Source organism: Aythya marila (assembly GCF_965140915.1).
Source record: "Aythya marila genome assembly, chromosome: 15".
Lineage (NCBI taxonomy): Eukaryota > Metazoa > Chordata > Aves > Anseriformes > Anatidae > Aythya > Aythya marila.
The window spans coordinates 14,774,710-14,793,750 of NC_139056.1; the positions used below are offsets into that span (position 1 = coordinate 14,774,710).

A 19,041-nucleotide genomic window follows, 5' to 3' on the forward strand; every position below is an offset into this window, starting at 1 on the left:
TTCCTCATAGTTTTGCTTTGGCTCTCGCGCGCAGGAATAAGAGAGGCTTTTATTTTAACAGGAGAAGGGGATTACAAATTAGCAGCTGGGCTGCAAGAGCCCAGGAGCTCCCTGTTAAAATACCTGCACAAGCTGCTGGGGCCGAACCCGGGCGTGAGCTCCAGGGGCCACAAGCTTTGGGGGGGTGCTGGGTGCCCCCCTGCTTGGTGCAGAGCGGGTGCTGGAGGCTGGCGGCCCCTCTGCAGCACAAACAGTTAACCAGCTGCAACCGCTACCCAGAAAGGGCTTATACCAGACACCTGACGGAGAGGAAAATACCAAGTAAGCACTAGGCAGCAGTGCTGCCTGCAGCCAATTTTCCTCACTTAATATGTTTCCTGCACTCATCCCTCTCCCTGACCCCAGCCCCTCCTCGGAGCACGTTCAGCCCCAGACGCACGGCTGGTGACCGGCCAAGGCGAGCGGGGCCGGTGCACAAACATCTTGTCCCTCCCCACGGCTCCTGCTGCAGCCCCCAGCTCCTCCCTGGGGGTCCCCGTGGTGCTCAGGGCAGGGTGCACAAACCCTCTCCAGCAAGCAGGTGAGCACCCCGTGGTGTGGTGGTGCTCAGAGCACCTGTGGGGCTGCTGCAGGGTGCTTGGGGGGGTGTCAGAAGTGCCACCTCTGTGTTTTTGTGGAGGCTGCGTGTTCCAGATTCAGATGCAGAAGCAGATCCGGATGAGGAGCTGAATGCAGATCCAGACGTGGATCCAAGAGCAGATCCAAAATCCTGATCCAAACCCAGACCCTGATCCAAGTGCAGATCCACGCGTTGCCCAACCCTCACCCAAACGTGAATCCAAACCCAGGCACAGACCCAGCTCCAAATCCAGATCTAAACCATGCTGCAGAATCCTGGACCAAACCTTGCTTGGTCCCTGGTGCTCAGTGCACTCCCCCCTGCTGTGCCTGGCACCAGTTCCTGCTGCATGCAGCCCAGTAAGCGCCACCCAGTACCCATACCCACCGTGCTGCACTGGGTCCCCAGCACCCGGTACCCAGTGCGTGCCAGCCAGTACTGCGTGCCTGGCGTATGATACCCGGTGTGTGGTTGGCAACACCCAGTGCCCATCACACCCAACGTGTGGCCGGGGGTACCCCGAGCGTGGTGCATGGCTGGTGATGCCCAGTACCTGGTGCCCATCACCCCCAGTGCTCCAGGTGCAGCTGGTGATGCCCGGTACCCGGTACCCCTCACCCCCAGCACACCGTATCCAGCCGGTGATGCCTGGTACCCGGTGCCATCACCCCCAGCACCCCGAGAGCAGCCAGCAATGCCCAGTACCCAGTGCCCATCACCCCCAGCACACCACATCCAGCCGGCTATGCCCAGTACCCAGTGCCCATCACCCCAAATACAGCCGGCGATGCCCGGTACCCGCTGCCCATCACCCCCCGTGCACCGCGCGCACTTGGTGATACCCAGTACCCCTCACCCCCATCACCCCACACCCCCCCCGCGATTCCCGATCCCCCTCACCCCTCACCCCCCCCATCACCCCACACCCACCCCGCGATGCCCAGCACCCCTCCCTCCCCCCCCTTTTACCCCGCGATGCCCTGCGCCGCGCCCCCCTCACCCCCTTTTATTTTTGCGCGCAGCCCGGTGCGCGCCTCGCGGTGCGCGCTCCCCGCCGGCAGATGTCGCCGCCGTCGCGGGGAGGGCGACGGGCAACGAATGCACTTCCGACGGCGCTCGGTCATGCCCCCGACTTTCCTCCCCTCCCTCCCGGCGCCGCGCGGGGCTCCCGCCCGCTGACACCGCCGAGGCGGCTCGCACGGCGGCGGACAGCGGCGCGGCCGCCCGGGGATGGCCGCCGGGGCCACCCCCGCCCAGCGCCGCCGCTGAGACGCAGCGGGGCACGGCCCGCCCGGTAAGAGGCTGCTGCAGCCGGGGGGGAGACCGGGGAGGAACCGTGGGGGGGTCACCGGGGAGGAAAAGGGTTTTTTGTGTGGTTTTTTTTTTTTTTTTTATGCGCTCCGCCGGCAGGGCCGCTGCGCACCGGGAGCGCCGCCCGGGGAGGGCCCGGGGTAGAGAGGGAGGTTTGGGGAGGGGAAGGGGAAAAAGGGAAGGGGAAGGGAAAAGGGAAGGAAGGGGAAGGGGGGGTGACAGGCGCGGGGCGGTGAGCCTGGGGGGCGTCGCGTTGCGATTGCACCGCGCTGGCGGCTGCGGCCGTGCTGCTGCTGCTGGAGCCGCGGTGGCACCGGTGGTGTGTGCTGCAGCCCCTTCCCTTCCCTTCCCTTCCCTTCCCTTCCCTTCCCTTCCCTTCCCTTCCCTTCCCTTCCCTTCCCTTCCCTTCCCTTCCCTTCCCTTCCCTTCCCTTCCCTTCCCTTCCCTTCCCTTCCCTTCCCTTCCCTTCCCTTCCCTTCCCTCTCCTTTCTCTTTCCCTTTTCCCTTCCTCCTTCCCTTTCCATCCCCACGGCCCCTGCGCTGCATTCAGGCTGTGCTCCCATTGCGCTGCGCGTGCCGTGCTTTGCATTTGCAACCGCCTCCCGTTCTGGACCCCCCCCTCTCCCCAGGCACAACCTTGGCTGGAGCTCGGTGATGGCACAGGGGCCAGGGAACCTCTCACTGCCACCCCCCAGGCCGTGGAGGGGCAATTAGGCTCCCTGTGGCCCCCCCCAGCAGCATCCTCCAGCTCAGGAGGATGCAACTTTGTGCATTCGAAGCCCCCCTGCAGCAAGGTGGGCTGGGACCCCTGCGCCCCCCCCCCGAGATCTTTCTGCTGGAGCTGCCTTTCAGCTGCAATTGCCCCCGTGCCCACCCTTTTGCCACCACCCCCTGCAAGCATTCGCCCCCTTTGGGTGCTCTCCCAGCTGGGGGTCCCGAGGGAGCTGCGGACCCCCCAGTTTTAGGGGGTTGGCACCTCGAGGGCTCTGGGGCCGGTCGCGATGCGTCGCGGCTGACGTCGCGGACCTGCCGGAGGTTTTCATTGACGTCAGAGCGGGGAGCTGCTGGGGTGCGCGCTCGCTCCCCGCCGCCTTTCACCTAGCGTGGTGCCGGCCCTTAGATGTGAGCAGATTTGGCTTGGCGAAGGCTTCTTGTGGCCACCGGTTCCTGCCTGCGCTCCCCTTTGGCGGCGAGCGGTCCCTTGGCTGCCTGTCCTCTGGTGACCTCCCCAAGCGGTGTTTTGTTGCCCTCCCCGAAACAACAGTGAGGGTTTTGCATGTGTGAGGCGAAAGGCAGGCAGCTCTGGTGGTGCCAGCACCTTCGGAGGGCTCTCCCAGTTCACCTCCAGCTTCTAGGCATCGCCGGAGCCTGCTGGAGGCTCCAGGAGTTTCCTCGCTGGGTGCTGGGACTTGGCAGGGCATCCCAAAACTGTGGCTGTGGGACGCTGCAGCCGCCTTTCCTGGGGTGGCAGCTCGCCCCGGGGTGGCTGAGCAGCACCGTGCTGGTGGCTCTGCGGATGTGGGAGCTGTCAGCCGTGAGAGAGGCTGAGGGGACACGCGGGTGGCGAGGCGGGGGCTGGCTGCGTGTGGTGCCCCGGGGCTGTGCGCTCAGAGCGGGTCTGCTGGTGGCTGTCACCGCCTGGTGAAAATGGAGCTCGAGCTGCTGGGGGACGGGCTGGAGAAGGATGGGAAGGGAAATGGAGAGGACAGGTTCCCCCCAAGTGCTCTCTGCTCCCTGCTCCCCCCCTGGTGTACATCAGGTCTGAGCCCCGTGGCATCGCCTGGAGGCCTGGCGAGCGCGCTGGTGGTGCTGGGGGGGCTCCGTGGGGGGCTGTGCGTGGTGCTGGGGGTCACCAAGAGCCCTGAACGGCAGCTCCGGGGCCGGGGAGCTGTGTGAAGTTCAAGGCAGGAAGTGAGAAATGAGAAAGGGAAAAAAAAAAAAAAAAAAAAAAAAGCACAACAATAACAAAAAATAGCACGAGCAGTAGAAACTGCCGGGGAGCTTTAGGGAAGCGGTGCGGGGGCCGTGCTGGGTGCCCAGGAGCAGCGTGTCCTCGGCTGCTGGAGGGGCTGCCCGTGCCGGGCACCGCGGTGCCACCTCTCCTCTCCCAGCTCCGTCTCCTCTGCAAGCCCCAGGGAACGATTGCACGCAGAGTGCTGCGTTTCCGAGCCGCCACAGTCATTTCAGAGACCTTTTAGGCAGGGAAAGTGCTCTGTAGCGTGTAATTTGAAGGCTCTGCTCTGAACCTTCGCTGGCGCTCTGCTAAATGATCCTCTGCTCTTCCAAACCTTTGCTGCCTGGAAACGGGCGGCGGTGACCTGGTTCCTGGCCTTGCTCCGGTGCCCGGCCCCGTGCGAAGGTGAGGGGGAGGCGCAGGTTGCGAGGAGCAGCCCCGGGGTGTTTCTGTCTCGTGCACGGGGGGCCTCTCAGCCGGCAGGGTCCTGCGAGATTTCAGCCAGCCTTAATCATCTCTCGCCTCTGCCTGAGCTGCGGAGGTTGTCACAGCTCGCCAAGGATTTTCCAGCCTGGAGGGCCAGCTCTGGCGAGGGCTCTGCAGGAGAGCGTAAGGCCCCCTCCGGCTGCCTGCTCCTGCGACACGGGAGCTGTCGGAGCGGCCCTGGCAGGGCTGCAGAATTATTTTGGGGCTCGGCAGCTTGCGGCGGGGAAGGACGGTTGGTGCTGCCATCAGAGGAAGCGCGGCACGGCTTCGGTTTAACCGATGGAGCCGGGGGCACGGAGGAGGCGACGGGGCCATCGGTTAGCCGGCGAGCGCGGCATCGCCGGGGGTTTTCCTCACCCTCTTCTTTTCCTCTCCTCCCCGTCCCAGCGCGAGTTGCCCCGAGCCCCTCGGCGGTTGGAGGCACACCTGCAGGAACAGGGCGAGCTGCGGGTTTCCTCTCGCCGCGGGCGCTGCAGACGCAAGCAGGGCGCTGAGCTCACCGCGGCCGGGGCGTGCCGAGGGCGCGGGTGCAGGGAGGAGGAAGGGGAGAAGAAGAAGAAACATTTGCACGTGCGGCCGAGGGCTCGGCTGCTGCGGCGGTGGCACGGCGGCTGGCAGCACGCAGGCACGTGCACGTCTCCTCTTGCTCCGCTTTGGATGCGCTCCTGGTTTCCAGCCAGGCAAGGAAAGTCCCGGAGACGGCGGATTTGTGCACATCACCGGCTCAGACGCATGGCCAGAGCAGGAGGGAACAGCCTGAGCCCGTCCTGGTGGATATGTGGGTCTGAGCTGCTCCTACAAAGCGGTGCTGGGGACGCTGCCCTGTCCCCAAGGGGTGGCTGCCACTCACTGGTGACCGATTGCAGCAGCACTGCCTGGTTTCCGCTCGTGTCCTGTCCCCACGGGGCAGAGGAATTAGGGTTTCCCTTATTCACACGGGGATGCTCCGTGGATAAACCCTTCTGGAGACCGGGCAGGATGTGCCCAAGCTGGGGTGGGTGTCAGGGCTTTTTGCACACCTGGAAACACGCTCAGAACCCACGTTTTCCCTGCTCAGCACCGCATAGATTTGGGATTTTCCCTGGGCACCAGCAGGGCAGAGGGGGGGGAGGCAGGTGCAGGCGCTGGGGGTCCGGGATCGCATCCGGAGCCCGCTCTGCCACTGGGTTTTGCTTCGGTTGCACGGCCTAGTTTTTGAGAGCTGGAATATGCTCAAAGACCGGCTTTCTGAGTTGCTTTTTTTGGTTTTGTTTTGTTTTAAGTGACAGCATTTCCCCTTTAAATTTACATCTCTAGCTGGGGAACACAGAGCCTGGTGAGAGAGGGAGTGTGAGACTTTTATAAAAAGAACGAGTCGGGTTTTATTATCCCTTTGAGACGAGCAGGGAAAATCTATACTGAAGGCATGAAATAGCAATAAAAATGGACTTTTTGCCAAAGCAAAATTAATTGAGTGAATCTCAGTCCTCGAGCCTGAGCTCTGAGAGGCTTATGAGCTGGATATGAACCACGCTGCCCCCTTCGAGGCTCTCCTCCCGCGAGGAAGGGAGGCAAAACCTCCCCTCCGGTCCTCGGCACCGAACAGCCACGTGCGATGTGACCGAGGGATTTGTGCTTGGGACAGAGCATCCCCACCCTGTCACTGCGGCTGGCAAGGCTGGGGTGGCCTCCAGCCCTGATGGACCAAGGGTTTTCCCAGGTCTCTTGGCTTGGGGACCTGCCCTGAAGACTCTGAAGACGTGGCTCCGATGCCGGCGATCGTTTTGGGGTCACTGCTCCGGCGTTTCTGCTCTCCGTGCTCACCGTGAGTCAACGCCATCCCGCCTGGATCGCAGATTTTGGGGAGCCCAGCAAGGGATGGGATGAAGGATGGCAGCGGGCTCCTTGCGGCCAGCTCTGGAGTCAGGAGAGGAATCTTCCCCTCGGCCTGGGCTTGCTTTTGTTAACCACGTTCCTCCCTCGTCTCTGCATACCGCTCCTGCCCCACACAGGGGGCTGCTCTTTCAAGCCTGCCATAGAAAAAGGAAGCCCCCTCCTGGGTTTTGTTCCTCTGGACGCTCACCAGCAGCAGCAGCAGCCCCGTTTTCCCCTTGTTTTCTGGGGGAGGATGGCAGGAGGAGCCGCCGGACAGAGCGGCAGAAGGACAGACGGATTCTTTTCAGCAGATGGTGCAAAGAGGACGAAGCTGTGCAAACCTCCCGAGTCCACCAGAGACACAGAGATTAAATAGCGAGAGGGCCGAGAGGCAGCTCCAGGCGGGAGGAGGAAGGAGAAAAAAAAAATAAAAAGGAAAATGGGGGTGGAAATAGGATTGGAGAGTGGAAAGGGGGAGAGGAGTGCTGGTTTGAACAGGAATCTCCTCCCACTTGATGTCTCCCCTCCAATTCGGAGGGCCTGGATTCAGTGCCATAAAAATATAGCCCTTTTCAATCCCTTATCTTGCAGGAGCAGAAACAATTGGCCTGCAAAGAAGGAGAAAACAATCTGTTTGACTGACAAACAAAAACACATTTCTGCACAAAAGGAGGAGGAGGAAGAGGCAGCTGTCTGGCTGCTGCTTCGGCTTTTTTTTTTTTTTTTCCCTTTCCCCTCCCTCTCCTGTCCCCTCGCTGACGGTGTCGGCGCGGAGCTGCTCCCCTTGCCAGCAAAACGCCCGCCGTGCTGACTGCCTGGGTTCAATGTCAGGCTCCCGCAGCAAATGTCATTGTCTGCCCCGCTGCCACCACCGCGGCGGGGCTGAGCGATCCTGGGGGCTGCGGGGGGGATGCTGCTTCCCCCCAGCCTCGGCGGGGACGGAGACAGAAACGGGTGCTCGAGAGGAGGGCCGAAGGATTTGGGCTCGGGGAGGCCGAGCTGGGGATGGAGAGGGTGCAAAAGGTGTCTCGGGGGGGGATTTGGGGGCGTTCAGTGGGTTGTGGGCCATGTGCTGGGGTCGCCTGGGGGGTGGCGTTGGAGCACGGAGCCTCGGGGATCTGCAGAGCCAGCTCTGTGCCTCGGTTTCCCCGTCTGTGAAGTCAGCATGATAGCAGGCAGGTGCTGCAAGAGATTGGGGCACAGAAGTGCCCTTGGCACCAGTCATCATCCCAACGAGCTGTCCCCAAAAGGAATTAAGGCAACCTTCGTACCAGCCAAATCGGTGCTGGGGGGGAACCACCGGACAGACAGGAGCAGAGCCTGGGGGATCTCGGGTGTTCTCCATCCTCCTCAAACCCCTCCATCCTCCAAACGCCTCACTCTGAGGCTTTTTTAGGAGAGGCTGGTTGGCCCTGCCTGGTTCCCTGCCCAGCAGCAGCAGCACCGTCCTGCTGGCACGGCTTTCCAAGGGGACTCTGCTCTCCCTGGACACACGAAGCAAACGCCCACGCTCTGCAAATTGCCCCACAACATCCAGCAGCAGGGCTTGGAAAAGCAGGAGCGGAGCAGGATGGTTTGGTTGCTCAACAGGGAATCCGTGATAAATCAAGGGGCACGAGATGAAAGCCCCGAAGCCACCACGACGCTCTTAATTGCCAGTGGTGCAGGATGCTGGGGACCCATCGGAGCCCTCTGGAAAGATGGTCCTGCCTTGGGGGACAGCTCGCTCCTTCCCGTTTTTATTTTTAAGGAGCTGTTTCCCTCTGCAGGACAATAACGTGAGGAAGCAGGGATTCCAGGTGAGCTAACAGCAGATAATGACTCGGTTTAGGAGCAGCTCTCCTGATGCCTCAGTCCGGGTGGTGAGCAGCAAGGCTTCCCTGCGAGGCTCGTCGCAGAGTTGGTGCGAGTTGGTACAAACATCCTGAACCCGAGCGAATCCAAGAGATCCAGCCTCCGTTTGCAGAGCCTTTGGGGAATATTAGGCCCAAAGCATTAAAGAACTTCATTTTTTTTCCTAATTCTCGCCCCCAAAACACAGCGTTTTGTGTTTTTTTTTTTTGCATTTCCCTTCCATTTCAAAGGGAAACGAGAGGAACCGTCTCTCCCCGCCAGCCGAGCTGCGGGAAGGCGGTGGCACAGGAGGCAGCCGGGCTCCTGCTACAACTTTTGCACTTGACTTTCCTCCCCAGAAGGGGAAGATGCCTCGTCAGCGTGTCTTGTGATCAGGCTGTAACCTCTCGTTACCCTGCCCGACGTCAGCTGAGCGGGCTGGGATGTGCGCGGCTCCATCTCCAGCAGACCGTTGCTGCGCTGTGCCGCGCACGATTTTCGGGCAGGAAGAGGCCCCAGTGCCTCCCACGTGAGCGGCGTTTGCAGACTTTGCCCGGCTCAGGGGGGGCAGCTGCAGGCTCTGCAGGCAGCGACTACGAGGTCTCACCCCTCGCAGCAATCCCCTGGGGTTTTGGATCCGCCGGTCCCAGCACGGTGCCAGCCCCGCCGTGTCTCTGGGGTCCTCCAGCACCTCTCCTCCGAGCTCCGTGTGCCTTCTCCCATCAGCAGCTCTCTCTCCACGGCTGAAAAGTGAGCCTGGTGCAGGTTTGGTCTCCAGGTTCAGTGGTGGAAATGCTTTGCAAAGCTGCCTGTTGTCAGTCTAAGAAAGATGTGAAGTTTGGTGCCTGGGCACGGGGGACTTTCGGGTTTAAGCAGCCATCGCTTCTCCACTCTCCAAGTGCCCGAGGTGGCCGTGGGAGCTGCTCTCAGTTGGCTCAGCCCTGGTACGAGAAGGGATGGCCGAGGCAGGGTGGGAGCTGCCAAAATCCAGACCCTGCACGTACCTGGGTGCTTGAGGTCCATGTGCTGCAGGACGGCGTTTCCCAGCACAGAGCCAGGACCCGGAGAGCCAGGAGGAGCCAGCATCTCCCACCCCTCGTGCCAAACACAGCCACACAGTCCAGAAGCTCACCCTCAACAGTGCCCCGTGCCTTTTGGGGTCTGGCACGTCGGGGTTACGCACCCGGTGGCTGCTCCCTGCTCGGCTCCATCACCCTGAGCATCTTTCCCTCCTACTGGGCACGTCCTGGGTTGTCTCAACCCCGATTTACAGCCGGCGCTGGGCGCGGGGTCCCTCACCTGCCTGCGGTAGCACAGCCTCTCCCATTAGGTGCATTTCCAGGCGTGACTTCCATCTATCTGTCAGCACAGAGCGGGTTTCTGCAGCATTTACAGCCGTGCCGGGGCACCGCTCGTATGTCATAATCGCTGGTGGGGGGAAGGACTCTGAGAAATGATTTATTCCGCGCTTTTCACCTCTTTTCTGCTTGCAAATTGTTCGCGATTCTTTTTTTCTTTCTTTTTTTTTTTTTTTTTTTGGTAGTTGCATTAAGCATTCCAAGTGTCTGCGATTTTCCCCCCGTCGTATTCATTATTCAAAATTGTCCTCCGGATAATTTCTGCAAATAATTCGCGGTCTTTGCTCTTTTGTGAGTACTTGGTCTCGAGAACTGGAGCGGTTTTAATTGGGATCTCGCATCACATGGTGGGTTTTGGCTTCCTGATTGGGCGGGCGAAATTTTTCGACTCGAGGTTTTGGGGAGGGAACTGTTGCGATTAAGAATTTTAAATTCACTTTCTTCCGATATCTTCCGTCGCTGCTTAAAATTAACAGTCTGTCTTTTCCTTTTTTTTTTTTTTTTCTCTTTCTGGCCAAAAATCCTTGCCGGTAACTCGTTGGCAAGAAACGCTTGGAGAACATAAACAAAAAGGTGGCACAAAAACAGCTAAATTTAACGTTCTTAAGAAGTTGAGTGATGATTCATGGTGATTTCGTTTGTATTATTCTCCGAGCTCGGGTAAAAATAACGATCAAAATAATTTTGAATCGTAAAAAGTCACATTGCTGGGGGACTTTTATAGCGCTCCGTTTATAAAAATCTCCCGTCTGCGGCTCTCAGTGTGCCCGAGAGCATCCCGTGGGCTGGCCCAGGCGTGGAAGGGACTTGGTACCCGTGCCCTGCTGGGTACCCGAGGCTGCTCTCTCCTGGTCCTGAGGGGAGGAGAGCGCAGAGCTCCTGGCTCCCAATATTTCCTTGCTCCGCACCCGCAGCGGACGAGTCTCCGGCAGCGTCGCGCTGAGCTCAGCTCGAGGCAGAGTGACCGTAAGTGGCCTGCCCAAGGTCATCCTCCAGCTCCGTGGTTCGGCTGGAAATAGCTCCAAGGACTCCCGCTGCCCCGAGAGCAGCCCCGTCCCGCTGGGAGACCAGTCCAGGAAGGTTTGGGATCCGGGCGTTTACTCTAACCCCCAAACTGCCTCCTGCTACCCCTCATAGACCCTCCCGGGCTCTATTTTCTGCCCCCCATCCACCAAATGGCCCCATTGATCCCCCCCCATTGGCAGCGGGGGCCCCCGCAGTGTATTTATGCCTGGGCTGGCGCTGCCGGTGGTGCAGCACCCGGGCGGCCCCGGCTGCTCGCTTCCACCAGCTGCTGCTGCCGATTTCCCTTAAAAATAAAACCCCTCTAAAGGTACAGCAGGGACACCTTAAATGCAGAGCTGTGGCGTGCAGTTAATCATATCCTCTTAACGGGTTTATTCGCTCATTAAATATTTAAGACTCGTTTCTCTTTATCAATAGTGTGGAGGCGTGCAGGCCCGGTGCAAAGATTTATGCACACAATAGGATCGGTGCATTTAGATTTGTCTGAAGGGATCCGAGAGCCATTTAAAACTCAACCGAGGGGGACGGTGTCTGCTGGTGCTGTTCCTCCAGCGAGCTTTCTGCCTCCCGGCTGCAGATTGAAGGTGGCAGGAGGGGAAATCGAGTGGCACGGGCTCACGACCACCCCCGGTGCCCCTCTTGGTGCTTTGGAAATAGCCGTGTCCTTAGGGTGAGCACCCCGTGGCCGTGGATGGCAGGAGGAAAATGCCACAAACGGGGGCAGGAGCTGGTGCTGGGACTGGGTTGGTGCAAGAGGTGCTTTCGGCCCCGCTGCTGTCTGCGCAAGGAGCGTTGTCGTAGAGGCTCAGACGCCGATCCCAGCTCGTCTCGCGCTGCTCGGGAGCTGTCACGCAGGTGCCACATCTGCTGGGCTGCTCGTACCTGGGCTCTGCTCTCCACGCAGGTGTAGGAGAACCTTTTAGGTTCATAGGATGGGGGTATCCAGGCCGTGCCATCGTCCCGCTCCTGCCTCCCCATCCATACCCTGCCCTTCCCAGCTCACCAGCCCGGCCCCCCACACTGAGCACCCAGTTTTGAGCCATTCCCCCTATTTCCCTGTCCTTTACCTGCCCCTGTGCAGGGCTCCACAGCTGCCAGAGGTGTTGGTCCCAATGCAGGGGGGCAATTTTTAGTGCTCCTGCTGCTGCATCCCACTAGCACGCCCGTTCCCCGGTCTCTGATGGGTTGGAGTTGCAACCTGGTGCTGCCACTCTCCTGGGTTTCACAGCCCAGTGCAGCTGCACAGTGTCACCTGTACCCGTCCTTACACCGGGCCAGAGCTTGCAGGGACAGCAGGTCCCAGCACGCAGGACTGTCACCAGCTCAGCAGCCCCTGCTTATCTGGGAAGGGAGCATCTCATGCCAAGACCTGTCCTCCCTGGGCTGCAGCTTGCAGTCGGTGATGGCAGCAGCTGACACGCGTTTTTTTGGCCACCCGTAGCATCCCAGCAGGTTCCTCCAGCCCTTTCCCAAACCCCTCTCCAGGAGGACAGGGAGGGCAAGCAGGTGCAGGGCAATGGGCAGGCGAAGGCCCAGAGCTGGTATTTTCCCTCCCTGGGGGTCTGAGAAATATCCTGGCTGGCTTATTGACAGTCCAGAGCCTGGGAAAAGGGTTGAGGCGTCAGATATTTCCCCAAACCTCTCCTGCTTTGCGTCGTGCCCACCAAAAAAAAAAAAAAGGATCTGACAGCAGTAAAACTGTCGGGCGGCTGCTGCTGCGTTTTTTTTAAAGTTCTGTGATAGCTTCTCCCCCCTCTTTTTTTTTTAATAGCTAATGCATCTGTCACTACTTTCCTAATGAGCTTTCCGAAAGGGCCTTGGGGACCTCTACCTATCCGTGTGGGTTTGGATAGGAGCTTACTCGGGGGAGGCAGGGAGAATTCAGCTCCCGGTTTCACCCCCGTCTCCTCCCCGCCGCCCTCCCCAGCTCCTCTCTCCGAGGGCAGGTTGTCCAGAGGGAGGGGAAGACAGCAATATCTCAGCACTCGGAGAGCTGGCGTGCACCCCCTGCAATCACAGCCAATAATGACAAAAAGACGGGGCTGCTGCCAGAGATAGAGAGCTGAGCTCCAAGCGTTACAGCAATGTCACAGCCTTGGGACTGCTGCTGGCTGCTACTGGAAAGAAATTTCCTCACAACAGGCAGAGTTATAGGAAGGAGCCATTGATTGCATTAAAAAAACACCCTCCCCACCTCTTTTTTTTTTTGGCATGGATTTTCAAGGCTTCTTTTTTTTTTTTTTTTTTTTCCTTCCCCCCCCCTTTCTCCTCCTCCTTTCTCCATTTGCCATTGAAGTTGCGTTCAATAAAACCCATCGCCCGAGAGCGTCTGTTCGCATGTTCTCAGCAGCACAATGGGCAGAGGACTGCAGTGTGCAGACGCTCAGCCAGCCTCATGCAGACAATGAGGGGGTGGGAGCGGGGCTGGGGGGGGGGCCCTTTTCGTGATGTTTTTTTTCCACCTGCCGGCCCCCACGGCTAATTGTAATCACAAAAGGCAAATGGGAAGGGACCAGGGGAGCAGGGCTGTGGTTCACTGGGGTCATGGTCTCCATCAGTCATTCTCCCAGCCTGTTGCTGGGTAAAAGCCTGGCTCCCTCAGTTTATCAAAACGACTGCACAGTAAAAGCCTCTTAACCGCTACTCCCCACCCCACAACCTCCAAAAAAAAAAAAAAAAGCAAAAAAAAAAAAAAAAAAAGCTGTTTTAACTGACTCAAAAAGCGTGAACTTCCCACTGCAGTCCACGGGAGACTTTCCGTTGACTTCTCTGCGCACAGACGGGAAAACAGAGGGTTGGGTGACTCAGATGCAAACCTGGGATCTCTTCCTCTCTCTGACGCTGCTGGCAAATTGTTTAGGGCCCAATTCAGCGCAGATTCAGCCAGGGGACGAGTGCCCCCGGCCGTGTGCCATTTAACGGGGCATGAGATGTGCTGCTCGTTGTCGGGACCGCCTGCACCGCCGTGCCCGAGTTCCCCCCAGCTGTAAAACGTGACGGCTCTAACCCTACGTTGCGTGGTGGTGGAGGAGCTAATGACTATTAATGCCGGGGAGATGCTTTCAGATCTCTAGATAAAAGGTGCTCAAGGAGGGAAAATTATTATCAACATGGGCCAAATGGCTACAGGGGATTCGAAATCTGTTTGTATTTGTAGGATGTAACCACTAAGGAGGGAGAGACTGGGACAATGGAGCATGCACAGCACTAATGGAATGAGCGTAGGAAAGAGGCTATCTCTGGAGACCCTTAGAAATCATTTCCCAGTGGTGAGATCTGCTTGGGTTGTTTGTTCTTCTTCCCAGCTGAGAGCTGCAGTCGTGGACGCTTTTATCACTTACAGACTGGACTAGACAGGGGGACAGGGCACGTGCTGTAGGGACGAGCCTGCGGGGCTCTCCGGTGGGTGGGCTTACGCATCTAACTGGTCTCAGCTCCCGTTTCCATCATTCAGAGCCGTGCTTTATAACAGAGGGATCTGGACTGGAAATTGTAGACCTGTTTTTCAAGCCCGGGATGCAGATTTGGCCTCTGGCAGAGGCACAAGGGCACGACTTTGGCATCTTGACTCTGCAGCTGCAGCAGGGAGGTTTTTCGGAGCGTGCACGTCCTCGTCCCGGCTCGGGATGGAGGCAAGGCGCTGAGGGTACGGTTTGGGTTGGGGTGTGGATTGCGGAACAGCCCCACGGCAGCGTGTGAGCGTGGCGGTTCCCCGAAGCCATTTCACTGGGAGATGCGCTTTTTCCAGCTGATTCATGCTCCCGGTGCAAGCCCGTTTCTTGTCGTGGCAGCAGCAGAGCCTGCCGAGGCTGCGCATACCAACGCGCCGTGGTCCAGCCTGGAGTCTCCCAACAGGCTCTGAGCCTGGTGGTGCCAGGTGCTGTACAAACACACGTTTTTCCCTTGGAGATTAAAACCAAGTCAGACAAGCTGTTTATTATCTGAGGTCTGATAGCGCCTGGAGACCTGCGCGGTGCTGTGCAAAGCACCGGGGAAGCGTGGAGGAGACGGGCAGCCTGGCTCCCAGGAGCGTGCATCCCTGCTTACCCACGCAGCCTCACTGACGGTGGCACGCACGGCTCCGAAACCGCGACGTCGCCTTCCCCTTGCACCGTGCCCGTTGGCTGAGACAGCCCCATTTTGTGCTCCAGGGAGCTGCAGCCTTTCTCACCGAAGACCTGCAGCGCACCATGCTCTTTTTTTTTTTTTTTTTCCCTTTTTTTTTTTTTTTTTCTCTCTCCTGGACACTTTACTTAGGTTCTTTCTTCCCTCTCATTTTCTCTACCATCAAATGAAAGCCATTCAGACCAAAACGGTTCAGTCTGCTCTTTGTGTCTGGAAAACAGAACACCAAAGACAGCTGGACCTACCCGAGATGGCCACGGCCGTGGCAACAGTGGCTCTTTGTTAGCGCTGTTGTCTCTGCCCCTATCTCCAGCGTCTGGGGCCCTGTCTCTTTAAAGCTTTAGTGTGCTGTGTCAAAGCCAACAGAGAGTTCAGCTTATTAATGGATTCGCTAGGTTAATATCCCAACAGTTTTGTGGTGTGTTTTTTTTTTTTTTCCTCTTTTTTTTTTTTTTTTCCACCGGCATAATTTAGAAAGGGGGGAGGGGGAGAGAAAGATAACCCAGTCCCATTTCTGGGGAGGAGGGCACGGCATGGCTCATTGCTTTGGAGAAATGGAGCTGGAATGGATGGTCGGGGCCACGAGGAGGTGGTGGCCCAGCCCTTCGCCTTCCTGTCTGTATGTACATCTCTCTCTATCTCCTTCTCCTGCGGGGTTCCCTGCATCAAAGCTTCTTCCAGTTCTTATGCTAATGAGGTGCATTAATGCTTAATGACTGTGAACAGGCTTGTTTAATTGCACCTATCTGAGCAGGAGGCACGTTGCTGTATAAGAGGGAACGACCATGTAAGCAGCTGCATGCCCTCCTGGACAGTCTTAATTACATGTAAAACTGATGTGATCTAAACCACCAGGCTGGTGATTAGTTTAGTGAGGCAGGTGGTACTTTGCAATTCAGTGCCTCAGAAACTCTAGAGCAAGTGAGATCAGATTCTTTCGTAGGCTATGGAGGATAAGGCAAGCCCTGATCATCCTTGAATTTGATGTTGGGTGGGGACAAGCACGGCATAGTAGATTAATTTAATTAATTTATTGCAGTTAGTTTGCAAAGACATTATCCGCGAGCGTCTGTGCAGAATACTGAGCAGTCCCATTAATGCAATGCTATTTTGCCTGGAAATCCTCTCCCCCCACCCCTAGCAGGAGGAATGAGCTGCGATGGTCTCAGCTTTCTGCAGCGTTATCTCGCGCTGTTTGAATACGACCGATTGTCTGAACTACAAAGGGGCCCGGCGCTAATGCAAAGCCATCCCTATTGGCACTAGACCTAGATTAATGACTCTGCATGCATTGCCTTGGCTCGGAACTGGATTTCCCTAAAGCAGCTCACGGGCGCTGCTGTCTGCACGCCCGTATCCGTGCCTCTCGCCGGGCTGCAATTGTTGGGCTGGCGCAGGCGGCGGGTCTGGGAGCACCTCCAAGCGTGAAGGCTGTTAAGTAGGGGTGCACAGGTACCGAGATACCTGTCATCGCGAGCCATCTGCTGCTAATTACCCATCCTCGCTTCTTGCGATTATTTGTTTTGCTTTTATTCACCGGAGGAGGATTTAAGAATATAAAAAAAAAAGGATAAAAAATAAACACCTTTTTATTTTAGGGATCAATTTGCAGTGGTCGGGCTCTCCTGGCCCGCCGTGGCACTGGGGCATGTACCCCATGCAGGACTCTTCCTTTTAGCCTCCTCTGCCCCGTCGCTTCCTCCCGTCCCCGTCCCCGTCCCGTGAACTCTCAGATCTCTCCCTCTCCCTGCCCGCCGGGGCCCCTCAGGAGGCTCTTCCTGACGTTACTCCCACAACAACCACTTCCTTCCCCTCCCGGCAGCCCCTGGCTCCGCAACCGTCCCTGCCGGCCCTGGCTCGCCCGGCCCCTCGCTATCTCCCCTAGACCCCTCTCCCGCTTCTCTCCTTCCAGCCGACGCTGTTTATTTTGTCAAAGGGCTTATCTCAGATGCAGAGGCTTTTTCCACACAGGGTGAACCCGTAGCTGCAGGGCCACCGGGTGGGAGGCGAATCCTGGTCCTTCACGTCCCCGCTCCCGCAGCCCTATCCTGATGTCCCCAACGCCTGCAGGGTTTAGGGGTTAGAGAACCAACCCACCATGTTTGGTCTTCCCAAACCGTGTTGGTTTCTCCCCAAAATGAAGCATCCCCTTAACGCCACCACTCTTCAGGCTTGCTGGCGGGGATGGCGTCTGCCTGCTTGTGGTGGGATGGCGAGGTGGGAGCTGGGGAAGAAGTGGGTCAGGCATGTGATGGGGGAATGAGAGTGGCATGACATCTTCCTCAGCATCTTCATCGGTGTCTTCCTCAGTGTCTTCCTCCCAGCCTGTGCATTTCGTGACAGGAGAAGACACCATGGCAGGGGAAGCAGCGGGAGGACCACAGCTGAGGAGAGGGGCAGGCAGGGGGAGGCACAAGATGGCGGCCGCCCTGAGGGGACAAGGGGGCCATGTTGGGTTTGGGATGGGAGCTCTCCTTCCAGAAGGACGAGCCCTGCTCTGAGGGGATGCAGCAACCTGGCTCTCCACAGGAGACGATGGAGGCCCTGCTGCATGCCTTCTCCTTGCCCATCCCTCAGCTCTGGTCCCCAGCTTGTCCCACTGAGTCGCGTTTTGTGTTGCCTTTGGCCTCGCTGACGGCAGACTTCAGGTGGAAAGCGAGACTTTTCCTCTCCAAAAAGCCACCCTACGCACAGCCCCGTGGTGGCCTCATTGAGGTGGCCCCGAGCACTGTGGCATCGCCTCTCACAAGCTCTCTACCCCAGCCTAACACCAGCCCAAGAAGCCTTGCAGCTGCGGCGGACATGGCTGCTGCGGTGCCATCCCCTCACCTGGGCTGAGCGCCCGGCGAGGCACCGTGGTGTTTTGCAGCAAGATGCCACAAAAACAGCGCTGCTGCCACAGCATCGGGGCCAGGGGGGCTCAGCCCAGCATCGTCTGAGGGCGAAACACCCTCGCGCCCAGCCCCAGCCCAAGTGAAACCTTTTTTTAGCGCTCCCCTGTTTGCCAGGCGCACTTCCTTTCTTTTGATTCTTACCACCTACATACAGTCTGACTGCAACGGCAAAAAAAAAAAAAAAAAGAAAGAGAGAATTGCAACATTCAGTAGAAGGCTTTTCTGTCTAATGACGTTAAATTTATTAACCAAAACTCCAGCTGCACCAGGCTGGGATCTAATAATATTCAGGCTATGGAGACATCAAGTAGAAAGAAGCTTAAAGCCCTTTTTATTTCACAGTAAAACTGTCAGTAAATAACTGGATTGTCTTGAGACTGAGAAAATGGGGATTTATCTTCCTGAACATGAAAAGTGTGCTTATTTTTTTTTATCAGCTTCAAAAAGCCCCAGCAACCTTGATTTTCCTTCCACACCGTTCTCAGCAGCTCTGCCAAGCCCCAAAACCACACAAATCAAGAGACAGGCTCTAAAGATATTTTTAATTAAATTAATTCCTTTTCCTTCCTTCCCCATTTCTCCCTTGTCCCCTCCTCCATCCTCTCTTTCTCTCTCCCTGTGTCCCCAGCTAATGACTTCTAAGCACTGTGACATTTCAGCGCTGGCTGTCACTAACACCACACCTCCGTGCTGGTTATAAATTGGGCACAGAGACATAAAATTCCCTGCAGAAGGTCCCCATTTGATGATATTCTCTGAGGTAAATCTCCAATAGCTCCCTGTTTTCTTTAATAACGCTAATAGGCATAGATTAATTAAACTGTTATATTACTTCCTTCTTTCTACCAGCACCAGTTAGAAATCTTATTACCTGCTCCTCTCCGCTTGCCTTTTCCCCAAGGTGGTTCTATTCCAACCAGTTACCAAGGTTTCTCAGAGGCTGTAGCACAAGGTGAAGCTGCAGATGCTGGCTGCACGAGGCCGGATCCTGCCTCCAGCCCTTCGTGCCGAAACCCCACCGACCCCAACGGAGCGGCGCGGGCGGCCGCGGGGTCGGGATCGAGCCCGGTCTGTCTGAAGAGGTTCTGTCTTGAAAGCAACAGCGGGGCTATTGTTGAGTCTGGATGCCCCCTCTAAAAGGGACCACAGCTGTAGGAAAGGGAATTGTATATATCCATCAACTCCTCCAGGGCCCCAGGATGTATTAGTTAAGATTGCGGGATAGCATGTCTCGGCTCTGCTGAAGGGCTCCTTTGAATGACACGTTGGATATACTGTTGCACATCTGGCCGCTGTATTATTGAATTGCTCTACAGTTGCATTTTCCAGACCGCGGGAATGTGTCAGTCCTTGGGGGGCGCAGGGGACGACATGTGGGAAAAGGAGAGAGGGACGCATCCTGCGGGGTGGGGTGGCTTTGGAAGGAGCCCGGTGGCGGCGGCAGGGAGGCTGAAAGGGTGGTGGTGGGGGGGGAGCCGTGCAATGCTTTCACACAAAATGCCGTGTTGCCATTTGAAATCCGCTCCAGAGCTTCCTGCTCTAATTAAATTTGTCACCATCGTTACTATAATGCCTGCCATT

General features: G+C 57.6%; 1 protein-coding gene across 2 annotated transcripts in view; it reads left to right on the forward strand.

Moving 5' to 3' along the window:
- Positions 1 to 1,791: 1,791 nt before the first annotated feature.
- The window catches only part of RAI1 (retinoic acid induced 1), a 68,964-nt gene continuing 51,714 nt past the window's right edge, over positions 1,792 to 19,041 (forward strand). Inside the window, exon 1 of one of the 2 annotated variants that reach the window (XM_082772476.1) lies at positions 1,792 to 1,913. The gene's annotated coding sequence lies outside the window, so the exon portion shown is untranslated. The remainder of the gene's footprint in view (positions 1,914 to 19,041) is intronic. The other variant, XM_082772474.1, reaches the window with a different exon arrangement.